Raw genomic sequence first — 16,796 nt, 5'->3', positions numbered from 1 at the left:
TCAGGTTTGGATCACGTAGTAAAGTGGTACCACACTGAAACAGTCAATTAAACCTGGATACGATCAATATTTTACAGGATAACACCGGTTTAGTCTGGGTTAGGTCTGGTATTTGCCATCATCTAGCTTATACTTTCGCTTTTTTCGCATACTTCTTGCCCAGATCCTGGGATTTTTGCTCGTTTGGAGAACGTATTAATGTGGTACCAAACTGAAACAGTCGATTAAACCAGGTTTCGATCAATATTTTAGAGGATAACGCCGGTTAGGTCTGGGTTACGTCTGGTATTTTCAATCATCTGCCTCATACTTTCGCATTTTTCGTATACTTGTGGGTCGGATCCTGGGTTTTTTTCTGGTTTGGATAACGTATTAATGTGGTACCACACTGAAACAGTCAATTGAACCTGGTTTCGATCAATATTTTAGTGGATAACGCCGGTTAGGTCTGGGTTACGTCTGGTATTTGCAATCATCTGCCTCATTCTTTCGCATTTTTCGCATGTCACGTCCCGGGTTTTCGTCACGGTAAAAAATAAAAGGAAATCACCGCGATTCCGATTCGTTACGTTTTGAGTCGTCTTTGTGATTCACGATGCACTTTCGTCCACGTCTAACCGGGAATTATCGCACGGTAACAGTTCGAGCTTACAAAAGGGTAGGGACTCACCGTTTGATGATAAGGTGCCGGTAACGATGGTTGATAGAACAGCTCGCAGCTGCTGGTGATGAAGCGTGCTGTTGGTAAGGTGCTGATTGTAGAGATAGCGCTGCCTTCGTGTTCTATGCCAGCTCTGGCATGGAAAGGTTGTCCTGCTGCAGTCGAAGGTCGGTAACGGCTGCTGCCGTCTGGTGTGTTGTCTGGATAGCTGGCGTCGGTACAGCGAAGCTCTGCCACGGCTTTACCCCGTATTGCTCGATGGTAGTTACTGAAGTTACGGCTGCGATGACCGGGTATTGCATCTTCACGATGGATGTTACGACAGGAACCCCGTGAATCCCTAACAGGAATCGTTCCGCGACTGCTGGATTATATAACTCCGCGAATATTTTCCGTAACTGGCTTTCACGACCCGCACGTCGTGTCCTGGGCACTGAGATACTTTAATATTCCATTCACAAATTATTAATAAGTTTTACGCGACCAACAAAAATACTCGCCTGGAAAATCTCTCAAACCCGTATAATTCTCAGTGAAACCCCGTGCCTCTGGTGGGCACTGATAGGCCTCCTTCGAACTATTCCGATTTCGAGAGGAATGATGGATTAATTCTCCACGCTGTCCCGTGCCTCTGGTGGGCACCGATAGACAGGTCTTGAATTAGGATTTGGTACGAGTTTTAAAGGCGGAATTGGTTTTCCACAAAATCCCGTGCCTCTGGTAGGCACCGATAGATAATGTTTGAACCGTGATGGGAATATTAGGTATAGGTGTGGTCGAATTTTAGGAGCACACAGTCGAGTCACTAATATATTCAATTCTGATTTTAATTCGTACTAAACTCAATGCCGAAGATTCAAGTAATTGACTTTCTATCTTTAAACTTGTTCGAAAGCGAAGTTCTTATTATTTATAAGCGAAGTAGAATCGTTGAGGTTTATAGGAATTGAGACGTTTAGTCTTAAAATGTAGTTTATCACTTATTACAATAAGAGACCCCTTGCTCGGGTCGTGAAGTAGTAATTAATACGCGGTGGACAATTAGCGCGATTAAGTAGACGACGACTAAAGGCGATGACCAAAAGCCCCGGCTAAAAGCCGAAGACTAAAAGGCCATGACTCTCGACAACGACTAAAAGGCGACGCTCTTGATTCAGCGCTTAATTTATATGATTTTCCTCTCCAAGGTTGCAAAGAAACGGCGTTGAGAACTCCTGGCTGGAGCGAGACGGAGTTGCAATCTCAGCAACTGGTGGTTAGCACGGTGCAGGTAGTGAGAGACAGCGATGCTGCGTCAGCAGGTACTGGCGTGAGAAGGATGGCCGCGCCTCGTGCGTTCTCTCTCCATCTGGGAACCGCTGAATCAGCGTCTGGGCTCCACGCGTGAGCTGACCGGATGCTGTTATCTCGGTACCACGTACCGGGTACTCGATGAAATGTGCACAACGGGTGTCCCAGTTGAAAATGTACAATGTTCACTACATGATTATTCATAATGAGCATTGCTTAACTAATTCGTCCCTAATTGACAATATAAATTCTCCTATTCTTAATTAACAATAAAATCCTCACATGCTTCCATTCTTTAATTAACAATATAAATTCACGCATACTTCCATTCTTTAGTTAACAATATAAATACTCGCATACCTCCATTCTTTAATTATGCATAACAAAATAACGCAATACAATATTGATATAAATTCGTAATACTGAATATTATTTATAATAATTGAGAATATACAGAATCAAACAACAATGAACAATATACTAAATTAATATAACGAAATATGGAATACAGCGATAAGAAACGTTCTAGATCAAACGTCGTACGGACGACGTAACAGCATACTTGTTGGCCAGATCCAGGGTTTTTTTTTGGTTAGGATCACGTATTAATGTGGGGCACTGAAATAGTCAAATCAACCTGGATATGTTCAACATTTTAGAGGATAACACCGGTTAGGTCTGGGTTACGTCTTGTATTTGCAATCATCTGCTTCATACTTTCGCATATTTCGCCTACTTGTTAGTCAGATCCTGGGATTTTTCTGGGTTTGATCATGTAGTAATATGGTACCACACCGAAACAGTCATTTAAACCTGGTTTGTTCAATACTTTAGAGGATATCACCGGTTATGTCTGGGTTAAATCTGGTATTTGCCATCATCTAGCTCATACTTCCGAATTTTTCGCATACTTGAATGGCCAGATCCTGGACTTTTTCTGGTTTGGATCACGTAGTAATGATGTACCACATCGAAACAGTAAATTAAACCTGATTCTGATTAATATTTTAGATGATAACGCCGATTAGGTCTGGGTTAAGTCTGGTATTTGCCATCATCTAGCCCATACTTCCGTATTTTTCGCATATTTGAATGGCAAGATCCTGGGCCTTTTCCGATTTGGATCACGTAGTAATGTGGTACCACACCGAAACAGTCAATTAAACCTGCTTCCGATCAATATTTTTGAGGAATACGCCGGTTATGTCTGGGTTTGGTCTAGTATTTGGCAGCATCTAGCTCATACTTTCGCATTTTTCGCATACTTGAATGGCCTGATCCTGGGCTTTTTCAGGTTTGGATCACGTAGTAAAGTGGTACCACACTGAAACAGTCAATTAAACCTGGTTTGGTCAATACTTTAGAGGATATCACCGGTTATGTCTGGGTTAAGTCTGGTATTTGCAATCACCTGCCTCATACTTTCGCATTTTTCGCATACTTCTTGGCCAGGTCCTGGGTTTTTTTCTGGTTAGGATCACGTATTAATGTGGTGCCACACTGAAATAGATAATTCAACCTAGATTTGATCAATATTTTAGTGGATAACGCCGGTTATGTCTGGGTTAGGTCTGGCATTTGCCATCATTTATCTCATACTTTCGCATTTTTCGCAAACTGGAATGACAAGATCCTGGGCTTTCTCTGGTTTGGATCACATAGTAATGTGGTACCACACTGAAACAGTCAATTAAACCTGGTTTGGTCAATACTTTAGAGGATAACACCGGTTAGGTCTGGGTTACGTCTTGTATTTGGAATCATCTGCTTCTTACTTTCGCATCTCTCGCATTCTTGTTGGCCAGATCCAGGTATTTTTCTGGTTTGGATCACGTATTAAGGTGGTGCCACACTGATACAGTCAATTAAACCTGGCCTCGAACAATATTTTAAAGTATGACACCGGTTGGGTCACGTTTAGGTCTTGGATTTGCGCATATCTGGCTCATACTTTCGCACCTTTCGCTTACTTGTTGGCCAGATCCTGCGTTTTTTCTGATTTTGATCACGAAGTAATGTGGTACCACACGGAAACAGTCAATTAAACCTGGTTCCGATCAATATTTTTGAGGATTACGCCGGTTATGTCTGGGTTTGATCTGGTTTTTCAATCATCTGCCTCATACTTTCGCATTTTTCGTATACTTGTTGGTCGGATCCTGGGTTTTTTTCTGGTTTGGATAACGTAGTAATGTTCTACCACACTGAAGCAGTCAATTAAACCTGGATACGATCAATATTTTACAGGATAACACCGGTTTGGTCTGGGTTACGTCTGGTATTTGCAATCACCTGCCTCATACTTTTGCATTTTTCGCATACTTGTTGGCCAGGTCCTGGGTTTTTTTCTGGTTAGGATCACGTATTAATGTGGTGCCACACTGAAATAGATAATTCAACCTAGATTTGATCAATATTTTAGTGGATAACGCCGGTTATGTCTGGGTTAGGTCTGGCATTTGCCATCATTTATCTCATACTTTCGCATTTTTTTCTGATTTGGTAACGTATTAATGTGGTACCACACTGAAACAGTCAATTAAACCTAGTTTCGATCAATATTTTAGAGGGTAACACCGGCTAAGTCTGGGTTACGTCTTGTATTTGCAATCATCTGCTTCATACTTTCGCATATTTCGCTTACTTGTTAGTCAGATCCTGGGATGTTTCTGGTTTTGATCATGTAGTAATATGGTACCACACGGAAACAGTCAATGAAACCTGGTTTCGATCAATATTTTAGAGGTTAACACCGGTTAGGTCTGGGTTATGTCTGGTATTTCCAATCATCTGCCTCACACATTCGCATTTTTCGCATACTTCTTGTCCAGATCCTGGGTTTTTTTCTGGTTTGGATAACGTAGTAATGTGGTACCACACTGAAACAGTCAATTAAACCTGGTTTCGATCAATAAGTTAGAGGATAACACCGGTTATGTCTGGGTTAGGTCTTGTATTTGCCATCATTTATCTCATACTTTCGCATTTTTCGCATACTTGTTTGCCAGATCCTGGGTTTTGTTCTGGTTAGGATCACGTATTAATGTGGTACCGCACTGAAATGGTCAATGAAACCTGGTTCCAATTAATATTTTAGAGGATAACGCCGGTTTTGTCTGGGTTAGGTCTGGTATTTGCCATCATCTAGCTCATACTTTCGCTTTTTTCGCATACTTCTTGGCCAGATCCTGGGATTTTTGCTCGTTTGGAGAGCGTATTAATGTGGTACCAAACTGAAACAGTCGATTAAACCAGGTTTCGATCAATATTTTAGAGGATAACGCCGGTTAGGTCTGGGTTACGTCTGGTATTTTCAATCATCTGCCTCATACTTTCGCATTTTTCGTATACTTGTGGGTCGGATCCTGGGTTTTTTTCTGGTTTGGATAACGTATTAATGTGGTACCACACTGAAACAGTCAATTAAACCTGGTTTCGATCAATATTTTAGTGGATAACGCCGGTTAGGTCTGGGTTACGTCTGGTATTTGCAATCATCTGCCTCATTCTTTCGCATTTTTCGCATGTCACGTCCCGGGTTTTCGTCACGGTAAAAAATAAAAGGAAATCACCGCGAGTCCGGTTCGTTACGTTTTGAGTCGTCTTTGTGGTTCACGATGCACTTTCGTCCACGTCTAACCGGGAATTATCGCACGGTAACAGTTCGAGCTTACAAAAGGGTAGGGACTCACCGTTTGATGATAAGGTGCCGGTAACGATGGTTGATAGAACAGCTCGCAGCTGCTGGTGATGAAGCGTGCTGTTGGTAAGGTGCTGATTGTAGAGATAGCGCTGCCTTCGTGTTCTATGCCAGCTCTGGCATGGAAAGGTTGTCCTGCTGCAGTCGAAGGTCGGTAACGGCTGCTGCCGTCTGGTGTGTTATCTGGATAGCTGGCGTCGGTACAGCGAAGCTCTGCCACGGCTTTACCCCGTATTGCTCGATGGTAGTTACTGAAGTTACGGCTGTGACCGGGTATTGCATCTTCACGATGGATGTTACGACAGGAACCCCGTGAATCCCTAACAGGAATCGTTCCGCGACTGCTGGATTATATAACTCCGCGAATATTTTCCGTAACTGGCTTTCACGACCCGCACGTCGTGTCCTGGGCACTGAGATACTTTAATATTCCATTCACAAATTATTAATAAGTTTTACGCGACCAACAAAAATACTCGCCAGGAAAATCTCTCAAACCCGTATAATTCTCAGTGAAACCCCGTGCCTCTGGTGGGCACTGATAGGCCTCCTTCGAACTATTCCGATTTCGAGAGGAATGATGGATTAATTCTCCACGCTGTCCCGTGCCTCTGGTGGGCACCGATAGACAGGTCTTGAATTAGGATTTGCTACGAGTTTTAAAGGCGGAATTGGTTTTCCACAAAATCCCGTGCCTCTGGTGGGCACCGATAGATAATGTTTGAACCGTAATGGGAATATTAGGTATAGGTGTGGTCGAATTTTAGGAGCACACAGTCGAGTCACTAATATATTCAATTCTGATTTTAATTCGTATTAAACTCAATGCCGAAGATTCAAGTAATTGACTTTCTATCTTTAAACTTGTTCGAAAGCGAAGTTCTTATTATTTATAAGCGAAGTAGAATCGTTGAGGTTTATAGGAATTGAGACGTTTAGTCTTAAAATGTAGTTTATCACTTATTACAATGAGAGACCCCTTGCTCGGGTCGTGAAGTAGTAATTAATACGCGGTGGACAATTAGCGCGATTAAGTAGACGACGACTAAAGGCGATGACCAAAAGCCCCGGCTAAAAGCCGAAGACTAAAAGGCCATGACTCTCGACAACGACTAAAAGGCGACGCTCTTGATTCAGCGCTTAATTTATATGATTTTCCTCTCCAAGGTTGGAAAGAAACGGCGTTGAGAACTCCTGGCTGGAGCGAGACGGAGTTGCAAACTCAGCAACTGGTGGTTAGCACGGTGCAGGTAGTGAGAGACAGCGATGCTGCGTCAGCAGGTACTGGCGTGAGAAGGATGGCCGCGCCTCGTGCGTTCTCTCTCCCTCTGGGAACCGCTGAATCAGCGTCTGGGCTCCACGCGTGAGCTGACCGGATGCTGTTATCTCGGTACCACGTACCGGGTGCTCGATGAAATGTGCACAACGGGTGTCCCAGTTGAAAATGTACAATGTTCACTACATGATTATTCATAATGAGCATTACTTAACTAATTCGTCCCTAATTGACAATATAAATTCTCCTATTCTTAATTAACAATAAAATCCTCACATGCTTCCATTCTTTAATTAACAATATAAATTCACGCATCCTTCCATTCTTTAGTTAACAATATAAATACTCGCATACCTCCATTCTTTAATTATGCATAACAAAATAACGCAATACAATATTGATATAAATTCGTAATACTGAATATTATTTATAATAATTGAGAATATACTGAATCAAACAATAATGAACAATATACTAAATTAATATAACAAAATATGGAATACAGCGATAAGAAACGTTCTAGATCAAACGTCGTACGGACGACGTAACAGCATACTTGTTGGCCAGATCCAGGGCTTTTTTTTGGTTAGGATCACGTATTAATGTGGGGCACTGAAATAGTCAAATCAACCTGGATACGTTCAACATTTTAGAGGATAACACCGGTTAGGTCTGGGCTACGTCTTGTATTTGCAATCATCTGCTTCATACTTTCGCATATTTCGCCTACTTGTTAGTCAGATCCTGGGATTTTTCTGGTTTTGATCATGTAGTAATATGGTACCACACCGAAACAGTCAACTAAACCTGGCTTGTTCAATACTTTAGAGGATATCACCGGTTATGTCTGGGTTAAGTCTGGTATTTGCCATCATCTAGCTCATACTTCCGAATTTTTCGCATACTTGAATGGCCAGATCCTGGACTTTTTCTGGTTTGGATCACGTAGTAATGATGTACCACATTGAAACAGTAAATTAAACCTGATTCCGATTAATATTTTAGATGATAACGCCGATTATGTCTGTGTTAAGTCTGGTATTTGCCATCATCTAGCTCATACTTTCGCATTTTTCGCATAATTCTTGGCCAGATCCTGGGTATTTTTCCGGTTTAGATCACGTATTAATGTCGTGCCACTTTGAAATAGTCAAATCGACCTGGATTCGGTCAATATTTTAGAGGATAACACCGGTTAGGTTTGTGTTAGGTCTGGTATTTCCAATAATCTCCTTCATGCTTTCTTATTTTTCGCAAACTTGTTGGCCAGATCCTGCGCTTTTTCTGATTTTGATCACGTATTAATTTCGTGCCACTCTGAAATAGTCAAATCAACCTGGATTCGGTCAATATTTTAGAGGATAACACCGGTTAGGTTTGTGTTAGGTCTGGTATTTGCAATCATCTGCCTCCTACTTTCACATTTTTCGCATACCTGTTGGCCAGATCGTGGGTTTTGTTCTGGTTTGGATCACGTATTAATGTGGTACCAAACTGAAACAGTCGATTAAACCAGGTTTCGATCAATATTTTAGAGGAGAACACCGGTTAGGTCTGGGTTACGTCTTGTATTTGCAATCATCTGCTTCATACTTTCGCATATTTCGCTTACTTGTTAGTCAGATCCTGGGATTTTTCTGGTTTTGATCATGTAGTAATATGGTACCACACCGAAACAGTCATTTAAACCTGGTTTGGTCAATACTTTAGAGGATATCACCGGTTATGTCTGGGTTAAGTCTGGTATTTGCCATCATCTAGCTCATACTTCCGAATTTTTCGCATACTTGAATGGCCAGATCCTGGACTTTTTCTGGTTTGGATCACGTTGTAATGATGTACCACATTGAAACAGTAAATTAAATCTGATTCCGATTAATATTTTAGATGATAACGCCGATTATGTCTGGGTTAAGTCTGGTATTTGCCATCATCTAGCCCATACTTCCGTATTTTTCGCATATTTGAATGGCAAGATCCTGGGCTTTTTCCGATTTGGATCACGTAGTAATGTGGTACCACACCGAAACAGTCAATTAAACCTGCTTGCGATCAATATTTTTGAGGAATACGCCGGTTATGTCTGGGTTTGGTCTAGTATTTGGCAGCATCTAGCTCATATTTTAGCAATTTTCGCATACTTCATGACCAGATCCTGGGTTTTTTTCTGGTTTGGATAACGTAGTAATGTTCTACCACACTGAAACAGTCAATTAAACCTGGATACGATCAATATTTTACAGGATAACACCGGTTTGATCTGGGTTACGTCTGGTATTTGCAATCACCTGCCTCATACTTTCGCATTTTTCGCATACTTGTTGGCCAGGTCCTGGGTGTTTTTCTGGTTAGGATCACGTATTAATGTGGTGCCACACTGAAATAGATGATTCAACCTAGATTTGATCAATATTTTAGTGGATAACGCCGGTTATGTCTGGGTTAAGTCTGGTATTTGCCATCATCTGCTTCATACTTTCGCATTTTTGGCATATTTGTTGGACAGATCCTGCGCTTTTTCTGATTTGTAGTAAAGTGGTACAGTAGGTGAGAAAGGGGAGTTCTGGACGGGGGGCTCCGGGGGAAGGGGGGTGATGAGGGTGAGGGTTGGTTGGGGGGCGATGTGGGGGAGGGGGCCTGTGCGTCGGAGTGGGGGGGGCCGCGGTGGGTCCGTCGGCGGTGTGGGGCAGTCGGAGTGAGGGGGCGGTAACTATTACCGACAGTCGATCATTGGTATCTACGGTCGGTAATTGGTATCTATGGTTGATAATTAGTATTTATGGTCGGTAATTAGTATCAACGATCGATAATTGACATTAACGGCTGGTAATTAGCAGAGGTTAGAAAATGAAAAAGGGTAATTGCCTGGTATCGATAAAAAGGGAAGGGGGGATAAAAGAGATGCATCTGGTAAAAAGAAGTGGTAATTATCAAAGGTAATTATCAGAGGTCGATAAAGATTAGGTGGGGAAAGTAATTAGACGTCTTTCGACTTTTTCGAAATTTTATTCCACAAAAATTAGATACAGTTTTTATTTTTAATTATTAATAGTATCATATAAAGTGTTATCCAGCGCATATGCCAACAGCTCGCAATCTACAGGCGAATTTTTGTCGTAATATTCACGAAGGATTTTGTCTGCATCACGTTTACGCATAATACTATTGCGTTTTAAAATATTTGTAAATTCTTGGTATTTCTCACCAACATAGTGCGCATTTTGGCATAGCCACGAATATGCATGCTCGATGCACTGTTCCAGTTCGAATAAAAATAATAGAGTTGTCGGTTTCATATACATGCAAGCATCATGCAATTTCACTTGTACAATGTTCATATCACGCATTGCAACAACCGTAAGCACCAAATCACAAATTGATAACGATGTTGGAGAAGGAGCTGATAGCACATGTTGTTTGATGTCCTCGCGTTTCTGAATAAACACCATCTATGTTGAGTAAGACAGCAACAATTTATTTCCTCGAGTATCGCCAAGTATAATTTCCACGGTGGATACAGATCCTACACCGATTGCAATATCCAAATACTTGTATGCTGTGGATGTGAGGGCAAACCTCCTTCCCAGTATATGAGGCGTTGAATGCTGTTTCTTGCTACTGTTACATGTAGAAAAGTAAATAAAGAATAAAAGGTAAGTAATGACAATAAGTAATAACAATAAGAAAAAATGGATAAGAAAAAAATGGTGATAATAGTACTTACTCATTACTTGTGCATGCTGTATCGCAAGGAATGCAATAATTCATTTTTTCAGAAAAAATTTGAACGTAGAATTCAATAGATAATGTTTCACGACGATACTATCAAACGAGTGTGAATATTGTGCAGCACTTAAATGCAACGTTGCATCATATGTATCAGGGAAGCGGGTGGCGCGTAGTGGGGGGAGGAATTTTTTATATCACATGTTCTTCTTCTGCGAAAAGTGCAACTTTTGCAAAAATGTCTTTTAGATTACCTTGAACACGTCTAAACATGCAACTTCCGCAAAGCGTATAACATTACATTCGCAGGATGATGCAAACAAATAATATTCTTCGCGACATAGATCATTTGTGGGGAAGGAGGAATTTTTTATATCACGTGTTCTTCTTCTGTGAAAAGTGCAACTTTTTGCAAAAATTGTTTTTTAGATTACCTTGAACATGTCTAAACATGCAACTTCTGCAAAGCGTATAACATTACACACGAATTGTGCGAGCTATTGGGGTCCTAATCATTTTACGTACACGCTATTCATATTCTTATTTTATGCCGCATGTTCTTCTTCTGGAAGAGCGCAACGTTTTTTTGCAAGACGTTTTAGATTACGCTGAACACGTGCAAAAACGCAACTTCTGCAAAACGTATACATTGCATTCGCAGGCAAAGAATTCTGTAATATATATATGGAGACCCTTACCATGGGAAAGAAATTAGATACCATGTTTTGATGATTTAAAAATATGATATATTTATTAAAGCAATGAATAATTATGTTACAAAACATTACTTTTGTGGATCCACGAATTGTGCGAGTTATTGAGCCCCAACCATTTTACGTACACGTTGTTCCCCTTCTTACGCAATACTTTTTCAACTAGATATACGTCGGAATTTGCAACGCGTTGCAACTCGTGTTCGTAGAATCCTCCAGCAATTGGTTTTTCATAAATATCTTTCAGCAGATACGTTGCAGGATTAGTTTTCTGTACCTCGGCGATTGTAAATATTTCAGTGCTCCAATTCGGTGTGTAACTTTTTTCAAAAATTGTCTTGAATTTGCTCACGCGTACTGCATCTCCCACTTTGAATCGTGCAGGAGCGGCAATTTTTATATGATTATACGCCATTGTTAAGAGCTTAGCAGCGTTTGTTGGTGTAACATCAATTGGTCGCATAGCGATAGTTCGATGCTTTCGCGCGTTATAATTTGATATGAGATGCTGCAGCGAATCAATCCATTTATAATTTCCATTAAGTGTGAACAGTTTCCACATATCGTTTTTGAGTGTACGATTGAACCGCTCGACGACTGACGCCTTCATCACCGAATACGTTGAATAATGATTTATGGTGTATTTTGACAAAAGTTTTTGCATATTTGCATTGTAAAATTCCTTTCCTTTGTCGGTCTGCAAATTTTTCGGATACCTTCCACTGTCTCGGATTATCTGCCCGATCGCTGTAGAAACTTCATTTCCATTCTTGGTTTTGAGGGGTATAGCTCACGCATGCTTACTCAGCACATCGATAACAGTGAGTATGTAATGGAAGCCTCTGTTATATCGCGTGTAAGGTCGCATCTCGACCACGTCCGCTTGCCATAGGTCGTCGTATCCATGTACTATGACGCGTCTTCAAGGAAAATGTCTTCTCGCTGGAGCATGCAATTCTTCCACAAGACATCGTTTCTCGATACTGGAGGTTTTCTTCTCGGCCATGTATGACTCACCACTAACGCGAAGACCTAACGCACACGTCTTATCAATCAATGTTCAACGTCTCAACACCCCAACGTCCCCAACACCCCAACACCTCAACGCTCCAACATCTCAATGTCCCATCATCCCAACGCCCCAACGTCCCAACGTTCCAACGCCCCAACGTTCCAACGTCCCAACATCCAGCTATTGATGCATTTGATTTCGGAATTCGATAATATCCCTCTCCAAGTGATTCAGTTGATCTTTCAAATTCTGGACGTAATCTTGAAACATGATCATCTTCTTGTCGAATTCATCGTGTCGATTTTTTATAAATGTCATGTTTTCTTGCAAGTATAGTTTGTTGATAGCATCACCATCCTCTACAGGTGGTGCTACTCGACGAATCTTGCACGCCTTTGTATCATAATCGACACCGACAATACATAGAGCGTTGTTGCGCACATAATTTCTCACTACTCCATTCCAGCGATAGTATGATTCCATTGTTCCAAACGATGACCCAAACTTGTTGATTGGCATTTTGATAATAATTGATTCTATCGTCAAAGTGCAGCTTAATTTATAATGAGCTCTGCCTCGCGAAGTTCCTCGATAATCGATAACATCTCATTATCGTGAGCATTGTGACCAACTTGACGCGAAGCCTCGAGCAGTCGAAGCCGATCTACGAGTTCGTTAGGATCATTCCAATGAACGTATTCAATCTTGTTGCTGGTTAATCTCATCGAGCTTGGTACACCCTTTCCAACTTTTCTATCTTTCAATAAAGGCTTGATTACATAGTTATACTTGTATCCTTTGTTGCCTAATGTTTTACCATACGAATCATGCTTGTACTTATGTGCACTCGTTGTCAGCAGTATGTCCCTATATTTGCATTCATCAGCCTCAGTATAAATGTCGTTATCTGGAATTTTCTTAAATATCAATTCATAAAGACCGGGTGTACCAGAATATCGTATGCCATCGATAATTATGTTATCGGCATTGTCCACATCAACATGTTTATTACCGAGCATCGGTCCATCATTACCGAGATAAACACCATACACATGATCCATACCAACCTCTATGTCTCCACGTAATACTGGCGCGATGTATTTTTGACTCAGCGGACCTAGGTGATTCCGCAACGTTTTTTCACCTTCCGACGTTTGCAACCGACTTCGAACAGATGTTGAGAAACTGCTTTTTGGGCTTTCAAAAACATCTTCGTTTGCTAAGCTTTTTGGACTTTCAAAAGTATCTTCGTTTCCTAGGCTTTTTGTTGCTGGTGTTGTTTTAATCGGTATAGAGGTCATCGTATTCATACCAGGTAAACTGCTTAATCTTGCTGAGGTTTTTATTGTTGGTACTATCTTTTTTTTTTTTTTTTTTAAGTAATGGTTTAACGTCGCATCAACAACTTGGTTATTAGCGACATCGGCACAATTAACAGTATTTATAATAATTTACTGAAAAGTCCAGTTTCTCTGAGAAATGAGAGTACGATCCGCATTTTTTGACTGACGAGGATGTCTTCGAGCTGAGGTTCCAAACTATGTTGCATACGGGTCCTGTTGTATTTGGAACAGCTTATTATGAGGTGTTCAATTGTCATTCTCTCCAAGCACTTATCACATATAGGTGCAGAGTCCCGTGACAATAAGTAAGAGTGAGTCATTCTAGAATGTCCGATTCTTATGCGTGTAATTATCACTTGTTCCCTTCTAGATGCCATTAATTTCCTTTCTTCAGTAGATTCATCAAAAAAACTCACAGTAAATCTTTTAATATGAGAAGGAGCTTTACATATCCATTCTTCTTCCCATTTCATTTTTAGTTTCATTTTAATTTCTTTTAGAAGGTCATCCATAGTAAAAAGATTTTGAATTCCTGCTGCTAGACTGGTGACCGCCTCCTTAGCTGCAGCATCAACTGTGTCGTTACCTTGTATTCCAACATGTGATGGAATCCATATGAATACTATTTCTTTATTCTGCTTGACTGCTTCGGCATTAGTTTCTATTATATATAACAAGTTGTCATCCGTGTGTGACCGGTTTTGAATCGCTGTTAAGACACTTTTAGAGTCTGTAAAGATGGCTATTTTTTTATCCGGTGCCTCATAAGCAAACTGAACTGCTCTCTTAATTGCTAACAATTCTGCTGTGTATCCTGATGCGAAAGTCGGTAGTTTAATCTTGAGGGTGGAAGAAGAGGCGAAAATTGCACAGCCCGTTCCTGAATTAAATTTTGATCCATCGGTATATATATGTAGGTAGCCATCATACTCACTAATAATCTCGTTGGCTAAAGATAAAAAGATATCTGGGTTGGTTTCCGACTTTTTGTATATCTCGAGGTCATTACGAATTTTGAAGGGAGGCAAAGTCCAAGGAGGGTATTTAGGTAATCTTCTGAGGTTAGGGTGGTCTAATTTGATATTTAGTTCATTTTCATAACTACGGATTTTGTAATAGAGAGGTTTAGGTGCACTTACACGCAGTAAAAATTTGGCATGATTTCGATTTGAAAAGACATTTTGATAAACCGGCTTGGTAGGAGAGGCAGCAGACTTTATGGCATAAGAAATGCTAAGTAATTTTCTTCTGAAACTGAGAGAAGGTTTATTTGCTTCCTTTAATATACTTAGGATAGGGCTCGTTATGTACGCTCCAACAGATATTCTTAGTCCTGTATGGTGAATTGCATCAAGTTTCTTAAGAACAGATTGTTTTGCTGAACAATATATAATTGCGCCATAATCTAATTTTGACCTAATAGTAGCTTTGTATGTCTTCATTAAAATTTCTTTATCAGCACCCCAATTATTGGCTGCAAGAACCTTCAAAAAGTTTAAACGTTTGGTGCAGTCATTTTTGAGGTTCTCTACGTGAGCTTTCCATGTTAATCTGCTGTCAAAGGTTAACCCGAGTATTTTGATAGTGTTAACTTGTTGAATTTCAGTGTTTCCTAGGTAGAGTTTGATTTCTGGAGGTTCACGCTGTTTGGAGAAGGTTATTTCTGCTGTTTTGGAATTTGAGAATTTAAAGCCGGACACTTTTGACCACTCATACAGTTTATTTAGTGTCGTTTGTAAAATGTGCTGGGTTATTTCAGGATTTCTTCCTTTGCAGAGAATTGAGAGATCGTCAGCATAGAGAAACGCTTTAACCGGCAGATCTACTATAGATAGAACTTGGTTGATTGCAATTAGGAATAAGGTAACACTTAGAACCGATCCTTGAGGGACCCCATTCTGTAGCACTATTGGATGTGAAAAACAGTTACTGATTCGGACTCTAATACGTCGTGTTTCTAAAAAATTTTCAATAAAGGAAAATATATTGCCGTAGAATCCATAATTTTTAAGAATCTCTAATATTCTTTTCCTGCAAGTTAAATCATACGCTTTTTCAGTATCCATTGATATTAATGTTGTATGCTGGTTATTTAATAGAGAATCACAGATGTTTGCATGTATATTAATGAGTTGGTCATAGGTAGAGAAAAAGGATCTAAATCCGCTTTGGTAAGGTGATATTAGATTATTAGATTCAAGAATCCACTTTAATCTGTTGTTGATAACTTTCTCCATTAATTTGCATAAAGTATTTGTTAAAGATATCGGACGATAACTGTTTGGTGCTGTGGGTGACTTCCCAGGCTTCAGAATAGGAACAACTATAGCATCCTTCCAGCCTTCTGGAAAGACATTTTTTCCCCATATATAGTTAAATAAATTTAAGATGTAGTGAAGTCCACTATTCGGAAGATTAATTAGTAGTTTGTTGGGGATCCCGTCTGGGCCTGGACTAGTGTTTTTACACTTGGCAAGAACTGTAGTAAGTTCTTCAAGTTTGATAAGATCATTAATGCACGCAAGATTCTCTATATTACTTTCAAAGGATTTATTATGTTCTCGATTTAAGTAGCTATTTCTGTGAGATATGAATTGTGCATCGTAGTTAGCATCACTGGAGTTTTCTGCAAATGATTCAGCTAACATATTAGCTATTTCTTCCCGATCCGTAGTAATAGAGAGGTCTGGTTTACAAAGAGCGTTTATGTTATTTGCAATTAAAGACCCTTTGATTAATTTTAATTTATTCCAGATTATCTTTTGAGGAATTGAGCCGTTTAAAGTTGCTAAATAATCAAGCCACGATTGTTTCTTACTTTCTTTGATAATTTGTCTGGATTTTGCTCTGCATTTTTTGAAAAGAATTAGGTTTTCTGTAGTCTTATTCCTTTTATATTTGTTAAACGCGTGTTTAGTATTTCTTACTGCGGTCTCGCAAGATTTGTTCCACCATGGGACGATATTGCCGTTTCCTATTAACCCTGGCTTGGTTTTTGGAATGGACTGGGAAGCTGCGGCGTTGATCATAGTTACCAATTCATCTAATAAGAAGTCAATTGGAAACATGCAGTCT

Source organism: Colletes latitarsis, unplaced genomic scaffold (assembly GCF_051014445.1).
Source record: "Colletes latitarsis isolate SP2378_abdomen unplaced genomic scaffold, iyColLati1 scaffold0002, whole genome shotgun sequence".
NCBI classification, from domain to species: Eukaryota; Metazoa; Arthropoda; class Insecta; order Hymenoptera; family Colletidae; genus Colletes; species Colletes latitarsis.
The sequence above is the reverse complement of the archived record's forward strand: the minus strand, read 5'-3'. Positions refer to the sequence as shown.